The following is a 12,301-nucleotide window of genomic DNA, read 5'->3' as shown; positions in this document are numbered from 1 at the left end:
TGAGGCACAGAGCTCTTGAGGAGCTCTGCGCCCATCAGGGGTGGGGTGGGGTGGGGGGAGAGGGAGGGGTTTTTTTTAAAAAAAAAGTCTTACCTTTTGCGCACGAGCGCTCATGCACTCCTTTCTCTTGAAAAAAATGGTGGGCGCAACACCTCTTCCTCTGAGGTCGTCGTGAACAGAGGGGGAGATCTCGCGATAAAAATATTGCAATATTGTGGGATCTTCACCCCTCCGTCACACTAGACCACTAGGTCTAGCTGAGGCCGTACTCAGCCATCGCTTGCCCCAGTATGAAGAGAATTGGCCCAACTGTATTTTCCCTAGGCTTTGTAACATTGTGAACCTGGGGGGTGGGGAGGACCTGGCAGTGATTCCTGTAGCCATGTCTGGTGATGTATGCTTGGTAGCTGGAGCCTTTGTGGGCTCAAGGGACTGAATGACAGCCAACCACACATAATAAACTGAAGTAACGGACAATTCCCCCCCCCTTTTTTTTTTTTTTTTTGATGAGGCCAAACATCTGCCCTCGGAGGCTGACTCTTCACTATCCCTCATGGAAAGTCTAGACCAGGGACCAATTTTGAAAATGAAAGCTAAAATTGGATGCCTTTCACACTGAGAACTGCCTGTGGATGAGAACTGCCCTTCAGGGTGCTATTCTTCATGATAGTTATTTCTGCACTATGCAGGTGAAGTCACTCACACCTGTACACGTTGGGGAAGGAGGAATTGTGTGAAGTTCACACCTGCCAACAGGTGGGCATACTAGCAGTGAATTCCAGAATACACCAATCTGATTGCATATCTCTCTCTCTCTCTCTCTCTCTCTCTGTCTTTCTCCTTCTCATCCTATGCAAAAAATGTGAAATTCAGCTCTAAGTAACACACAGTAAATTGCATTTTTTTAAAAAAAATATATAAGAAAAAACAAACAAAGCAAATGTACTGGTTCTTCCACACATTCTCATGCAAATTATATTTAATGTGTGCATGTTAGATGCAAAAAGGAAGCGCAATCCTGAAGTCCATGACTTCTATTAATGGCAGATGTCAAGTATTCAAAAAAAAGGGGGGGAAATACTCGTTCTTCACAATGGAGTGAAAAATTACATTTCTCTGGAAGGAAATAAGGACTTTTCCTATACTTCAGTCCTACCCATCAGTTTTATTTTATTTTATATGTCATCTGGCTTTCAGAAAACCTGACATCAAAATAAAAACCCATGAGAGGAGCCACCCCTCTGTCGCATCTGCCTCTTGGCCAGACACGAGATTAGGATATATAGGCTCCTTCCCAATTCACAAGCGTAGCAGAAATACTTTCGAATCACAACCTCCATTGTTGCTCGACATAAAAGGTGTGCTATTCTCTCTCCGTCTCAAATTGTGATATTTTCTCGACATCCATTTAGGGCTCTAACCAGGTTTTTTTTTTTCCTCTCCTTCCCCCGCTCTGCCCAATTGGGGCTCACGACAATCTCTGCAAAGGAACCATTCAAAGGGTGTGAAAGGGGTTAAGTCAGTTAAAATCCAATGAAATTTCTATTCGACAATCCCAACAGCGTGACAAATTGAGAGAAGAAGCCGGGGGCACGTGAAGGGTGGACTAACTCCAATCAAGCCTTCTCCGTCAATGTCAACGCCCAGACAATGACTGGATCTCAAAACTCATCATATCTCAAACTGTTGCTTCATTGCTGACATTTATGTCAGCATGGCAATCCCTTTTGGCAAAAGAATGTTAAAAATTGGGCTGCATTTTTTGGGGGAGCAGGGAAGTGCAATTTGACTTAGGCCCTTTCTACACCAGCTTTTTTCCACAGGATCCTCCCTCTGCATCCAAATGATGCACAGCGGATCCCGGGAGCAGGGAAGGATGATCCCTCCATTTCCCCAGGATAACTGAGATCTCAGTTATCCCAGGTTTTCCCGCAATCCCAGGACAATTGCGAGGACCGCAGGCAGTGTGGGTACCTGTCCCAGCTTCTTCCCTCCTCCCCATGAGTAGCAGGGGTCAGCAGAAGGAAGGAGCCAGGCCAGGGGGAGTCCAGGGACATCGAGGGTGGGGAGTGGGGTCGGGGCTTTTTTTTTCACATACTTTTTTCACTCAAGCTTAAGTGTGCTGGCTTACTTTTCCTGGCGTGGACATGTATCCTCGCCTCACGAGCATGCTGTCTGTAAGATCTTTGCACCATCAGAAGCCACATGGCACCTGCGCAAGGTTGGGCAATCACAAGAAGTCCTGGAAGTTAAGAACATAAGAAATGTCACACTGGATCAGACCGAGGGTCCATCTAGTCCAGTTCACACAGTTACCAACCAGCCATCGGCCAGGGACCAACAAAGCAGGACATGGCGCAACAGCACCCTTCCACCCATGTTCCCCAGCAACTGGTGCACACAGGCTTATTGCCTCAAACACAGGAGGTAGCACATAACCATCAGGGCTGGTAGCCATGGACAGCCTTCTCCTCCAGGAATTTACCCACCCCCCTTTTAAAGCCATCCAAATTGGTGGCCATCACCACATCTTGCGGTAGTGATTTCGATAGTTTAAGTTCCGGGATCTCTCATGATACTTTGCTAGATGTGCAGCCGTGGCTTCTGAAAGTAGAAACAGCTTAAAGGAAGCATGCTGGTGAGGCAGATGCGAGTGCTCATGCCAGGAAAAGTAAGCTACCTGGCAGTGAGTGGCATGTAGATCGGGGGGGGTAGGGAGGATGAGGATGCACAGGCAGCAACCTGCCTTGGGAAGGCCCTGGTAAGAGCTTTAAGCTAAACTATGCAGGGCACTTGGTGTATTTTGGCCCTGGCTCATTTGCCTTTGGCTCCATATTCAAGTTTATCTGCCTGAACCCTTACATCATCTTCAGAGACTTCCTTCCGTCTGCCCCCTCCAAATGAACTTAGGCAGATGACTACAAGAAACAGAGCCTTCTTAGTTGTGGCACCCCATTTATAGAATGCCTCCCCTGGTGCATGCACTGTTATCTTTTCAGCATCAGACATTTCTCTTCTTCCAGGCATTTTAGATACTTTAAGTTTGTATTGTTTTACTTGTTGCTTTTCACCTGTTTTACTGTGTGAGAAATCTTTGTTATAGGGCAATATACAAATGAGAGAGAGGGAGAGAAACAGAGACGGACAGCATGTATACACCTACGGGTGTAGAGGGAGGGAGGGGGGAGGATCTCACAATATGGTGATCACAAGATCCTCCCCCTCAGTCTACACGTGGTGTATGACGTCCCAGGAGGACGGAAGACATCATGCTCGCCATTTTATTTAATTTTTTGAAGCTGATCACTTGAGCAAAACGGTCAGTGTGTGTTTTTTTAAAAAAAATTCTTCCCGCTCCCCCACCCCACCCCCGATGGGCACGGAGCTCCTGAGGAGCTCCGTGCCCCATGCCTGGTTCCTGGCTCCTCGTGGTTACTTGTGAGGAGCCGGGACAAACCGGGACAGCAGGCCACATGTCCCACAGTCTCGGGACGAGCCCAAGAGAAAAAACGGAATTAAAGGGTACGCCAATATCTCGGGGAAAGGGAGGGATCATCTCTCCCAGATCCCAGGATCCCTTGTGTGTCATGTGAATGCACAGGGATGATCATGGGGCGATCCTCGGAATATCCCGTTGTCTAGCCATGCCCAGAGACAGAGAGAGGTTGCCTTTCCTCCCTAAGACCCCAAGGGTGCAATCCTATGCATGTTTAGACAAAAAAAAAGTTCTGCAACTCCTAGCATTCCCAAGCAAGCCATGCTGTTGCAGGACTTTTTACTGGCCCTGTTCAGGCAACACGTTAAACTATGATGGTTAAGTGTTTTGAGCTAAACATTATAGTTTAGCAAGTCATTTGAAGGATTCCTAACCTTGGTGGCTACATAACCACCGTTTAAACATGCTCACTAACCACATGCTGCAAAAGGGTTAGCAGCCTAGCCTAGCATGGTGTCTGAACAGGCCCTCTGACTAAACATGCATAGGACTGTGGCCTTGAAGCAGATTACAATGACTGAAAAACCTAATGACGCCGACATAAAAACAGCCACGAAAAAAGTATCGGTGTCCATTAACAATCACTTTGAAAGACGAATGTCGATAAAGGCAACTACAAATCCAAGAAGCAAAAGGCTCAAAAAGCTTGATGGAATAAGTGAGTGTTTACCAGCCATTGAGAAACTCCGCAGGAGGGAGCCTGGTGAGCCCCCCAGGAGGGAGATCCAAACTCCACAGTCCCATTTGTGTTTCGGGCAGACATTGAAGCGTTCAATCAGACGCTTAAAGACCAAATCCTGGCAGACTTCCCTCAGACAAAAAGCAGATGTTGCAGTCAATTTGGTTAAAACAGGGAGCCACTGAAGAGACATCTGGATTGTTTAATTTGCTCATTTTGGTGGAGCCAGAGATTATTCTTAACGCTGCATTCTGAAGCTGAAGCTTCTCTGTCATAATGGGTGCTGGCAGAGCTACAAACGAGGAATTAGACTAATCCAAGCGGGATGTTAGCAAGGCATGTAGAACTTTTTCAGACGTCCAAGGGTCAAGCAGGAATTAATCCTCCCGACATTAATAAAAGGGATGGTGGAGCTGGCTGCTGTGATACTGGCTTATTTATTTATTTCATTTTATTTGTTCTTTTAATGTCTTGGCCTAGAGAGAAAACAAGAAAGCAGGAATTCAAAAAAAATAAAATAAAAATCTGACAGGACTCCAAAGATTCCAGGCTACAAAACGTTGACTCACTTCCTGCAAATGGATTTGAAGTCAGGCAAGTGAGGACCAGAAAGAACACCATTTCTGGGATGGATCTCCCCAAATCCACCCCGACACATTCCTCTAGCTCTCTTTTCTCCTCTGTGTGTTACCTTTTGCTCGTTGTTTTGCTGTCTTATCTTGTTCATTAGAACGGCACCTATTACATTTTTATTATTGTTATTGATTATTATGAGCTGCTTTAAGGCTGTTTAACACTGAAAGGCAGAATAGAAATGTTATATATGAGGAGGAAAGGAAAGGAACCTCTTGTGCAAGCACTGAGTCATTACTGACTCTTGGAGGGACGCTAGCTTTCGCTGACGTTTTCTTGGCAGGGCTTATAGCAGGGTAGTTTGCCGTTGCCTTCCCCGGCCGTGATTACCTTTCCCCCAGCTAACTGGGTACTCATTTTACTGACCTCGGGAGGATGGAAGGCTGAGTCGACCCGAGCCGGCTGCCTGAAACCAGCTTCCACTGGGATCGAACTCAGGCCGTGGGGAGAGTTTCAGCTGCAGAAACTGCTGCTTTACCGCTCTGCGCCACACGAGGCTCATGTTATATATGAATAATTATGTAAATACATAAAATGGACCATGAGGTTAACCTAGTGATGTCCGTTGCTGGGATATCCAGTTCTTTCTTTTTTTAAAAAAATAAAATACCTCAACAGCATTCCATGGCACTCTCGATCATCCCAGAGTGCAGGACACAGAATAAGTTACAGGAAGCCAGATTCCGTCTGGACATCAGGAAAAACTTCCTCACTGTTAGAGCAGGGAATCAGACCTTTTCACCTAGTAAGGCTCACCTACAGCTAACAACTTGTAAAAGAATCTGAGTACCCAAGAGCTGAATCACGAATTGTAGAGAATACACACTGAAAATGGGAAACACAATGGGTGAACAGATTAAAGAATATAGAATCTCCCTTTCCTTGGGAGCCTTGTTGGGCTCTGCTGTCAGAAGACAAGACACTGGGAGACTGGACCTTCAGCAATATTCAACAGACAAGTTGGATATTTTCTGGTTTGCTTAGAGCAAAGGATTGAACAAACACAGGACAGATTCAAAATGGCAGAGTTGTTGAATTACTTCTAGCAGCAAGAAACGCCCTTCCTATGGGGTTGACTTCAATTCCCATAATCTGGAAATTATGATAATTATTCGGTTATGGCAGTGCCAGACCCTGGTTTTGGAGGGCCCCATGGGCACCATCAAGCTTCTCACCACCATTGCCCCAGCTCCTATTGCACTTCATCCCTTTCTCTCATAGAATCATAGAATAGTAGAGTTGGAAGGGTCCTATAAGGCCATCAAGTCCAACCCCCTGCTCAATGCAGGAACCCACCTTAAAGCATCCCTGACAGATGGTTGTCCAGCTGCCTCTTGAAGGCCTCTAGTGTGGGAGAGGCCACAACCTCCCTAGGGAATTGGTTCCATTGTCGTACTGCTCTAATCGTCAGGAAGATTTTCCTGATGTCCAGCCAGAATGTGGCTTCCTGTAACTTGAGCCCATTATTCCGTGTCCTGTACTCTGGGAGGATCAAGAAGAGACCCTGTCCCTCCTCTGTTTGACAGCCTTTTAAGTATTTGAAGAGTGCTATCATGTCTCCCCTCAGCCTTCTCTTCTGCAGGCTAAACATGCCCAGTTCTTTCAGTCTCTCCTCATGGGGCTTTGTTTCCAGACCCCTGATCATCCTCATTGCCCTCCCCTGAACATGCTCCAGCTTGTCTGCATCCTTCTTGAAGTGTGGTGCCCAGAACTGGACACAAGTTACCATTTGCTTACTTGCAAGGAAGATAGCCAGTGAGCAACCAGGCAGTGGCACCTACTGCTCCTCCTTCTCACCTTGCCCATTGTCTAGGCCAGAGTGAGAGGCAGGTGAGCAAATAGGTTGCAATGGTGAAGAGGAGGAGCAACTCCTGGGAGCCCTTATGAGTGGACCCCTGCTGAAGTGTGGGCCCTTGGCAGGTGCCCAAACATGCCTACCCTTGACCATGCCTACCCTGGGATATAAAAATTGTAGTCCAACACATCTGGAGGGCATTATGTTGGGGAAAGCTCACCAAGAGGATGGAGACCAAATAATGGATGATGAAATACTGGCATGCTCATTTTTAAATACTTTCCCGTTTTATCTGACCCTGGACACTGGAACTCTACTCTAAAACTGAGAAAGCCCAGGAAGCAAAAGGGTATATATGTCTATGATGAGAAGAATCCTACTGGATCAGGCTAAAGATCCATCTTGTCCAGCATCCTGCTTCCCACAGGGGCCAACCAGATTCCTCTGGAAAGCTCAGAAGCAGTCCATGGGAGCAAGCTGTTGCTTTCTAGCAATTGGTCTCAATGCCATACTGCCTTCAATACGGACATCCCACATAAGGACACATAAGCATCCAGACAACCAGACAATTTTTCCATGGACTGGTCTAATCTCCATCGAAAGCCATCCAACCTAAGCTAAGCATGAGAAATCTCGGTGCATGAATCTCACCTTCTCTTTCTACCCTGAGCCAACAGCGCTACACAACATTAAACACAAACTTTTCAGGAGGAAAAAACACACAGTCCAGCTGTAGCGTTTCCCCACCATGTCTCCAGGCAAGTAGCCAAAGGCTTTTAGATCAGGCAGCTTCCCAGAAGTCATGGCTGCAGTGACAAAGGCTTTCAATCCTCAAACCACTCATTTCGAAAGGGCCCCATTAAAAGAAACGGACGATGATTACTCTGTTTTTAAATTATGTATGTGGTTTCAGGTACACAGCCAAAGTCAACACCGCCAGACAGAGGAGAACTGTACAGATCAGCTGCTCTCCATGGGTTGTGTGTTTTATTCACCCCAGTTCGAAAGCCACAAGTGCTCAATTTATGATCACATAAAACCTTGCAGTGTCCAGCGCCTAGGAATTCCCATTTAAAGATACTAAACCTTAATCACAGGGAAGGGACACGGATATAAAAACCTTTGCACAGGAAAGTGGGGGCACACTGATCATAGGCAGGAAGGTGATTGCTAGCATATTGATAAGACACCAGCCCCCTGAAACCTGATTTGTCTTGCTGAGCTATGATGAATTACGTTTCTTTTAACAGCCCTTTCAAATCTAAAGGCCTAATTACAGGAATCACTGTAGTGATTCCTGTTGTTAAGGCCGATGAGTAAGTTGAGCATTCCACCATTATATTTATTTAGCGGGGGGGGGAGGGGAACCTAGGACCCTAAAATGAAAAATATTTCAGGAATCTTTCTGAAACGCGGGTACTGCCAGAAAGAAATGCTGGCTTTACATTCCCTGCGCGTTTCAGGGAGATTCCTGAAATATTGAGGTCTGGGTGGGAGTTTAAAGGAGAAAAAGGGAGAGAAACTCTGTCCGTCACAATCTGCTTTGTTTTTCTCGGGGGGTGGCGACTTTTTTTTTGCGCACTCGTAGCGCAAAAGGGGAAGCCTCCCGGTGGAATCCAAAAACAGGATTAAATTCCCCTATCCATCCGATTGATGGAATGGCCTTTCTTTTTTCAAAAGACCGTTCCATCAATTTTTAATTAATTTTTAAAATCCCCATGTTTCTCAATGGGGAATCTGATAAGCTCACGCATGCGCGTGAGCATCAGAATCCCCAGAGGGAAACGGAGAGCAGGGAGAGCGCGACGGGCCAGGTAAGTGGGGTTAGGGGAGCTTGCCTGGAGCCGCTGCTGCATTCGTGCAGCGGCGGGCCCAGGCGTAGCGGGGGGGGGGAAATCGGGGGGGGAGAAGTCGCCCCCCACCCCCCGGTTTCACCTTGTCCGTCGGCTGCAGCCCGGGGTTTCAATTGAGCGCCCGGCTGCACCCGAAAGCAAGCCGGGCGCTCACTTGAAACCCCGGGCTGCAGTCGACTTGGGCGGAGGGGGGGGAGGAGAGGGGCCCCCGCGTCGCTGGGGTGGGGGTGCGGGGGGACCTTCCCTAGCCTCGCCGCAGCTCGAACTGCGGCGGCGAGGGCAGGGAAGAGCCGCGCCGCTGGTGTGTGTGTGTGTGTGTGTGTGAGAGAGAGAGAGAGAGAGATTGATTCCCTGGTCTCCGCTGCTGCCAACCGCGGCAGCGGCCGGAGGCTAGGGAGTCAATCACTCACTCACTCACTCACACACACACGCAGCCGACTTGGGCGGGGGAGAGGGGGAAGAAGAGGAAGGACTTCCCTTACCTTCCTCTTGCTGCTCTGGTGGGGAAATGGGCTTCCCCGACGGAAACGGAAGTGACGGCACTTCTGTTTCCGGCAGGGAAGCCCATTTCCCCACCAGAGCAGCAAGAGGAAGGTAAGGGAAGTCCTTCCTCTCCCACGGCGCGCGCGCGCGCGCGTGTGTGTGTGTGGGGGGGGGGGGGTGTGGGGGAGTGTTGGGGGTGTTGGGGGTGTGTGGGTGGGTGTGTGGGGTGTGTGTGGGGGGTGGAGTGTGTGTGTGGGGTGTGTGTGGGGTGTGTGGGGGGGTGGGGAGGTGTGTGGGGGTGTGTGTGTGGGTGGAGGTGTGTGTGGGGTGGGGTGGGGTGTGGGGGGGTGGATGTGTGGGTGTGTGTGGGGGATGTGGGGGGGTGGTGTGTGTGGTGTGTGTGGGTGGAGGTGTGTGTGTGGGTGGGTGGTGCGTGTGTGTGTGGAGTGTGTGTGTGGGTGTGGGGTGTGTGGGGGTGGTGTGTGTGGGTGGGGTGTGGGGGTGTGGGGGTGGGGTGTGTGGGTGGGTGTGGGTGGGGTGGGTGTGGGTGTGTGGGGTGTGGGTGTGTGTGTGGGGTGGGGTGGGGTGTGGGGGGGTGGATGTGTGGGTGTGGGTGGGGGATGTGGGGGGGTGGGGTGTGTGGTGTGTGTGGGTGGAGGTGTGTGGGTGGGTGGGTGAGGTGTGTGTGTGTGTGGAGTGTGTGTGTGGGTGGGGGGTGTGGGTGGGTGGTGTGTGTGGGGTGTGTGTGTGGGGTGTGTGTGTGGGTGGGGTGTGTGTGTGTGGGTGGGGGTGGGGGTGGGGTGTGGGGGTGGGGTGTGTGGGGTGTGTGGGTGTGTGGGGTGTGGGTGTGTGTGGGTGTGTGGGATGTGTGTGTGTGTGGGGGGGGGGGTGTGTGTGGGGTGGGGTGGGGTGTGGGGGGGTGGATGTGTGGGTGTGGGTGGGGGATGTGGGGGGTGTGTGTGTGGTGTGTGTGGGTGGAGGTGTGTGTGTGGGTGTGTGGGGTGTGGGTGTGTGTGGAGTGTGTGTGTGGGTGGGGGGTGTGGAGAACCTGGTGAAATCCCCTCTTCGTCACAACAGTTAAAGCTGCAGGAACCCTGCCATCTTGACCAGATACAAAAGAGGCAAGGCTCCTGCGACTTTAAATGTTGTGTTGAAGAGAGAATTTCACCAGGTGCTACATGCATACAAATGACACCTGCTGAAATTCCCTTTTCTATGCAACTATTAAGCAAACAGGAGCCCTGTACTCTTTTGCATATGGCCTCCCTAGCCACATGAAAAGGAAGAAAGGGCTCCTGCATTTTTAACAGTTGCCTAGAAAAGGGGATTTCAGCAGGTGTCATTTGTATATATGGAGAACCTGGTGAAATTCCCTCTTCGTCACAACAGTTAAAGCTGCAGGAACCCTGCCATCTTGACCAGATACAAAAGAGGCAAGGCTCCTGTGACTTTAAACATTGTGATGAAGAGAGAATTTCACCAGGTGCTACATGCATACAAATGACACCTGCTGAAATTCCCTTTTCTAGGCAATGCACTCTGCCCATGTTCATAGAATCGTAGAATAGCAGAGTTGAAAAGGGGGCCTATGAGGGCATCTAGTCCATCCCACTTCTTAATGCAGGAATTTAGCTGGCAGTTAGGGAGAACTTCCTCCCTCCAGTTATCGTTGCATGTTTGGCTCACATCAGCCACAGGCAATGCACTCTGCCCATGTTCATAGAATCGTAGAATAGCAGAGTTGAAAAGGGGGCCTATGAGGGCATCTAGTCCATCCCACTTCTTAATGCAGGAATTTAGCTGGCAGTTAGGGAGAACTTCCTCCCTCCAGTTATCGTTGCATGTTTGGCTCATATCAGCCACAGGCAATGCACTCTGCCCATGTTCATAGAATCGTAGAATAGCAGAGTTGAAAAGGGGGCCTATGAGGGCATCTAGTCCATCCCACTTCTTAATGCAGGAATTTAGCTGGCAGTTAGGGAGAACTTCCTCCCTCCAGTTATCGTTGCATGTTTGGCTCACATCAGCCACAGGCAATGCACTCTGCCCATGTTCATAGAATCGTAGAATAGCAGAGTTGAAAAGGGGGCCTATGAGGGCATCTAGTCCATCCCACTTCTTAATGCAGGAATTTAGCTGGCAGTTAGGGAGAACTTCCTCCCTCCAGTTATCGTTGCATGTTTGGCTCACATCAGCCACAGGCAATGCACTCTGCCCATGTTCATAGAATCGTAGAATAGCAGAGTTGAAAAGGGGGCCTATGAGGGCATCTAGTCCATCCCACTTCTTAATGCAGGAATTTAGCTGGCAGTTAGGGAGAACTTCCTCCCTCCAGTTATCGTTGCATGTTTGGCTCACATCAGCCACAGGCAATGCACTCTGCCCATGTTCATAGAATCGTAGAATAGCAGAGTTGAAAAGGGGGCCTATGAGGGCATCTAGTCCATCCCACTTCTTAATGCAGGAATTTAGCTGGCAGTTAGGGAGAACTTCCTCCCTCCAGTTATCGTTGCATGTTTGGCTCACATCAGCCACAGGCAATGCACTCTGCCCATGTTCATAGAATCGTAGAATAGCAGAGTTGAAAAGGGGGCCTATGAGGGCATCTAGTCCATCCCACTTCTTAATGCAGGAATTTAGCTGGCAGTTAGGGAGAACTTCCTCCCTCCAGTTATCGTTGCATGTTTGGCTCACATCAGCCACAGGCAATGCACTCTGCCCATGTTCATAGAATCGTAGAATAGCAGAGTTGAAAAGGGGGCCTATGAGGGCATCTAGTCCATCCCACTTCTTAATGCAGGAATTTAGCTGGCAGTTAGGGAGAACTTCCTCCCTCCAGTTATCGTTGCATGTTTGGCTCACATCAGCCACAGGCAATGCACTCTGCTCATGTTCATAGAATCGTAGAATAGCAGAGTTGAAAAGGGGGCCTATGAGGGCATCTCCACCGTGCCTGGGTCCAGCTCCAGCTCAGAGCCCCCTCCCTCCTACCACCAACTGTCTGCAGAGGCCACCAGTGAGGGAGGAAGCAGCAGCCAGGCACCTCTCCACCGTGCCTGGGTCCAGCTCCAGCTGAGAGCCCCCTCCCTCCTGCTGTCACCTGTAACTGCTGAACTTTCCAACTAAGATTGTAGTGCCTGAATTTGCTTTCCTTTCCCCCCTCCTCCTCCTCCCTCCCATTCCCCTTTCCTTTTGTGTCATGTCTTTTAGATTGTAAGCCTGTGGGCAGGGACTGTCAAGAAATACTTTTGTAAGCCGCCATGAGAGCCTTTTTTGGCTGAATGGCGGCATAAAAATCCTTAAATAAATAAATAAATAAATAAAAATCTAGTCCAACCCCCTTCTTAATGCAGGAATTTAGC

The sequence above is a fragment of the Elgaria multicarinata genome, chromosome 2 (assembly GCF_023053635.1).
Source record: "Elgaria multicarinata webbii isolate HBS135686 ecotype San Diego chromosome 2, rElgMul1.1.pri, whole genome shotgun sequence".
In the NCBI taxonomy this organism is placed as follows: Eukaryota; Metazoa; Chordata; class Lepidosauria; order Squamata; family Anguidae; genus Elgaria; species Elgaria multicarinata.
This window is presented reverse-complemented; position numbering follows the sequence as displayed.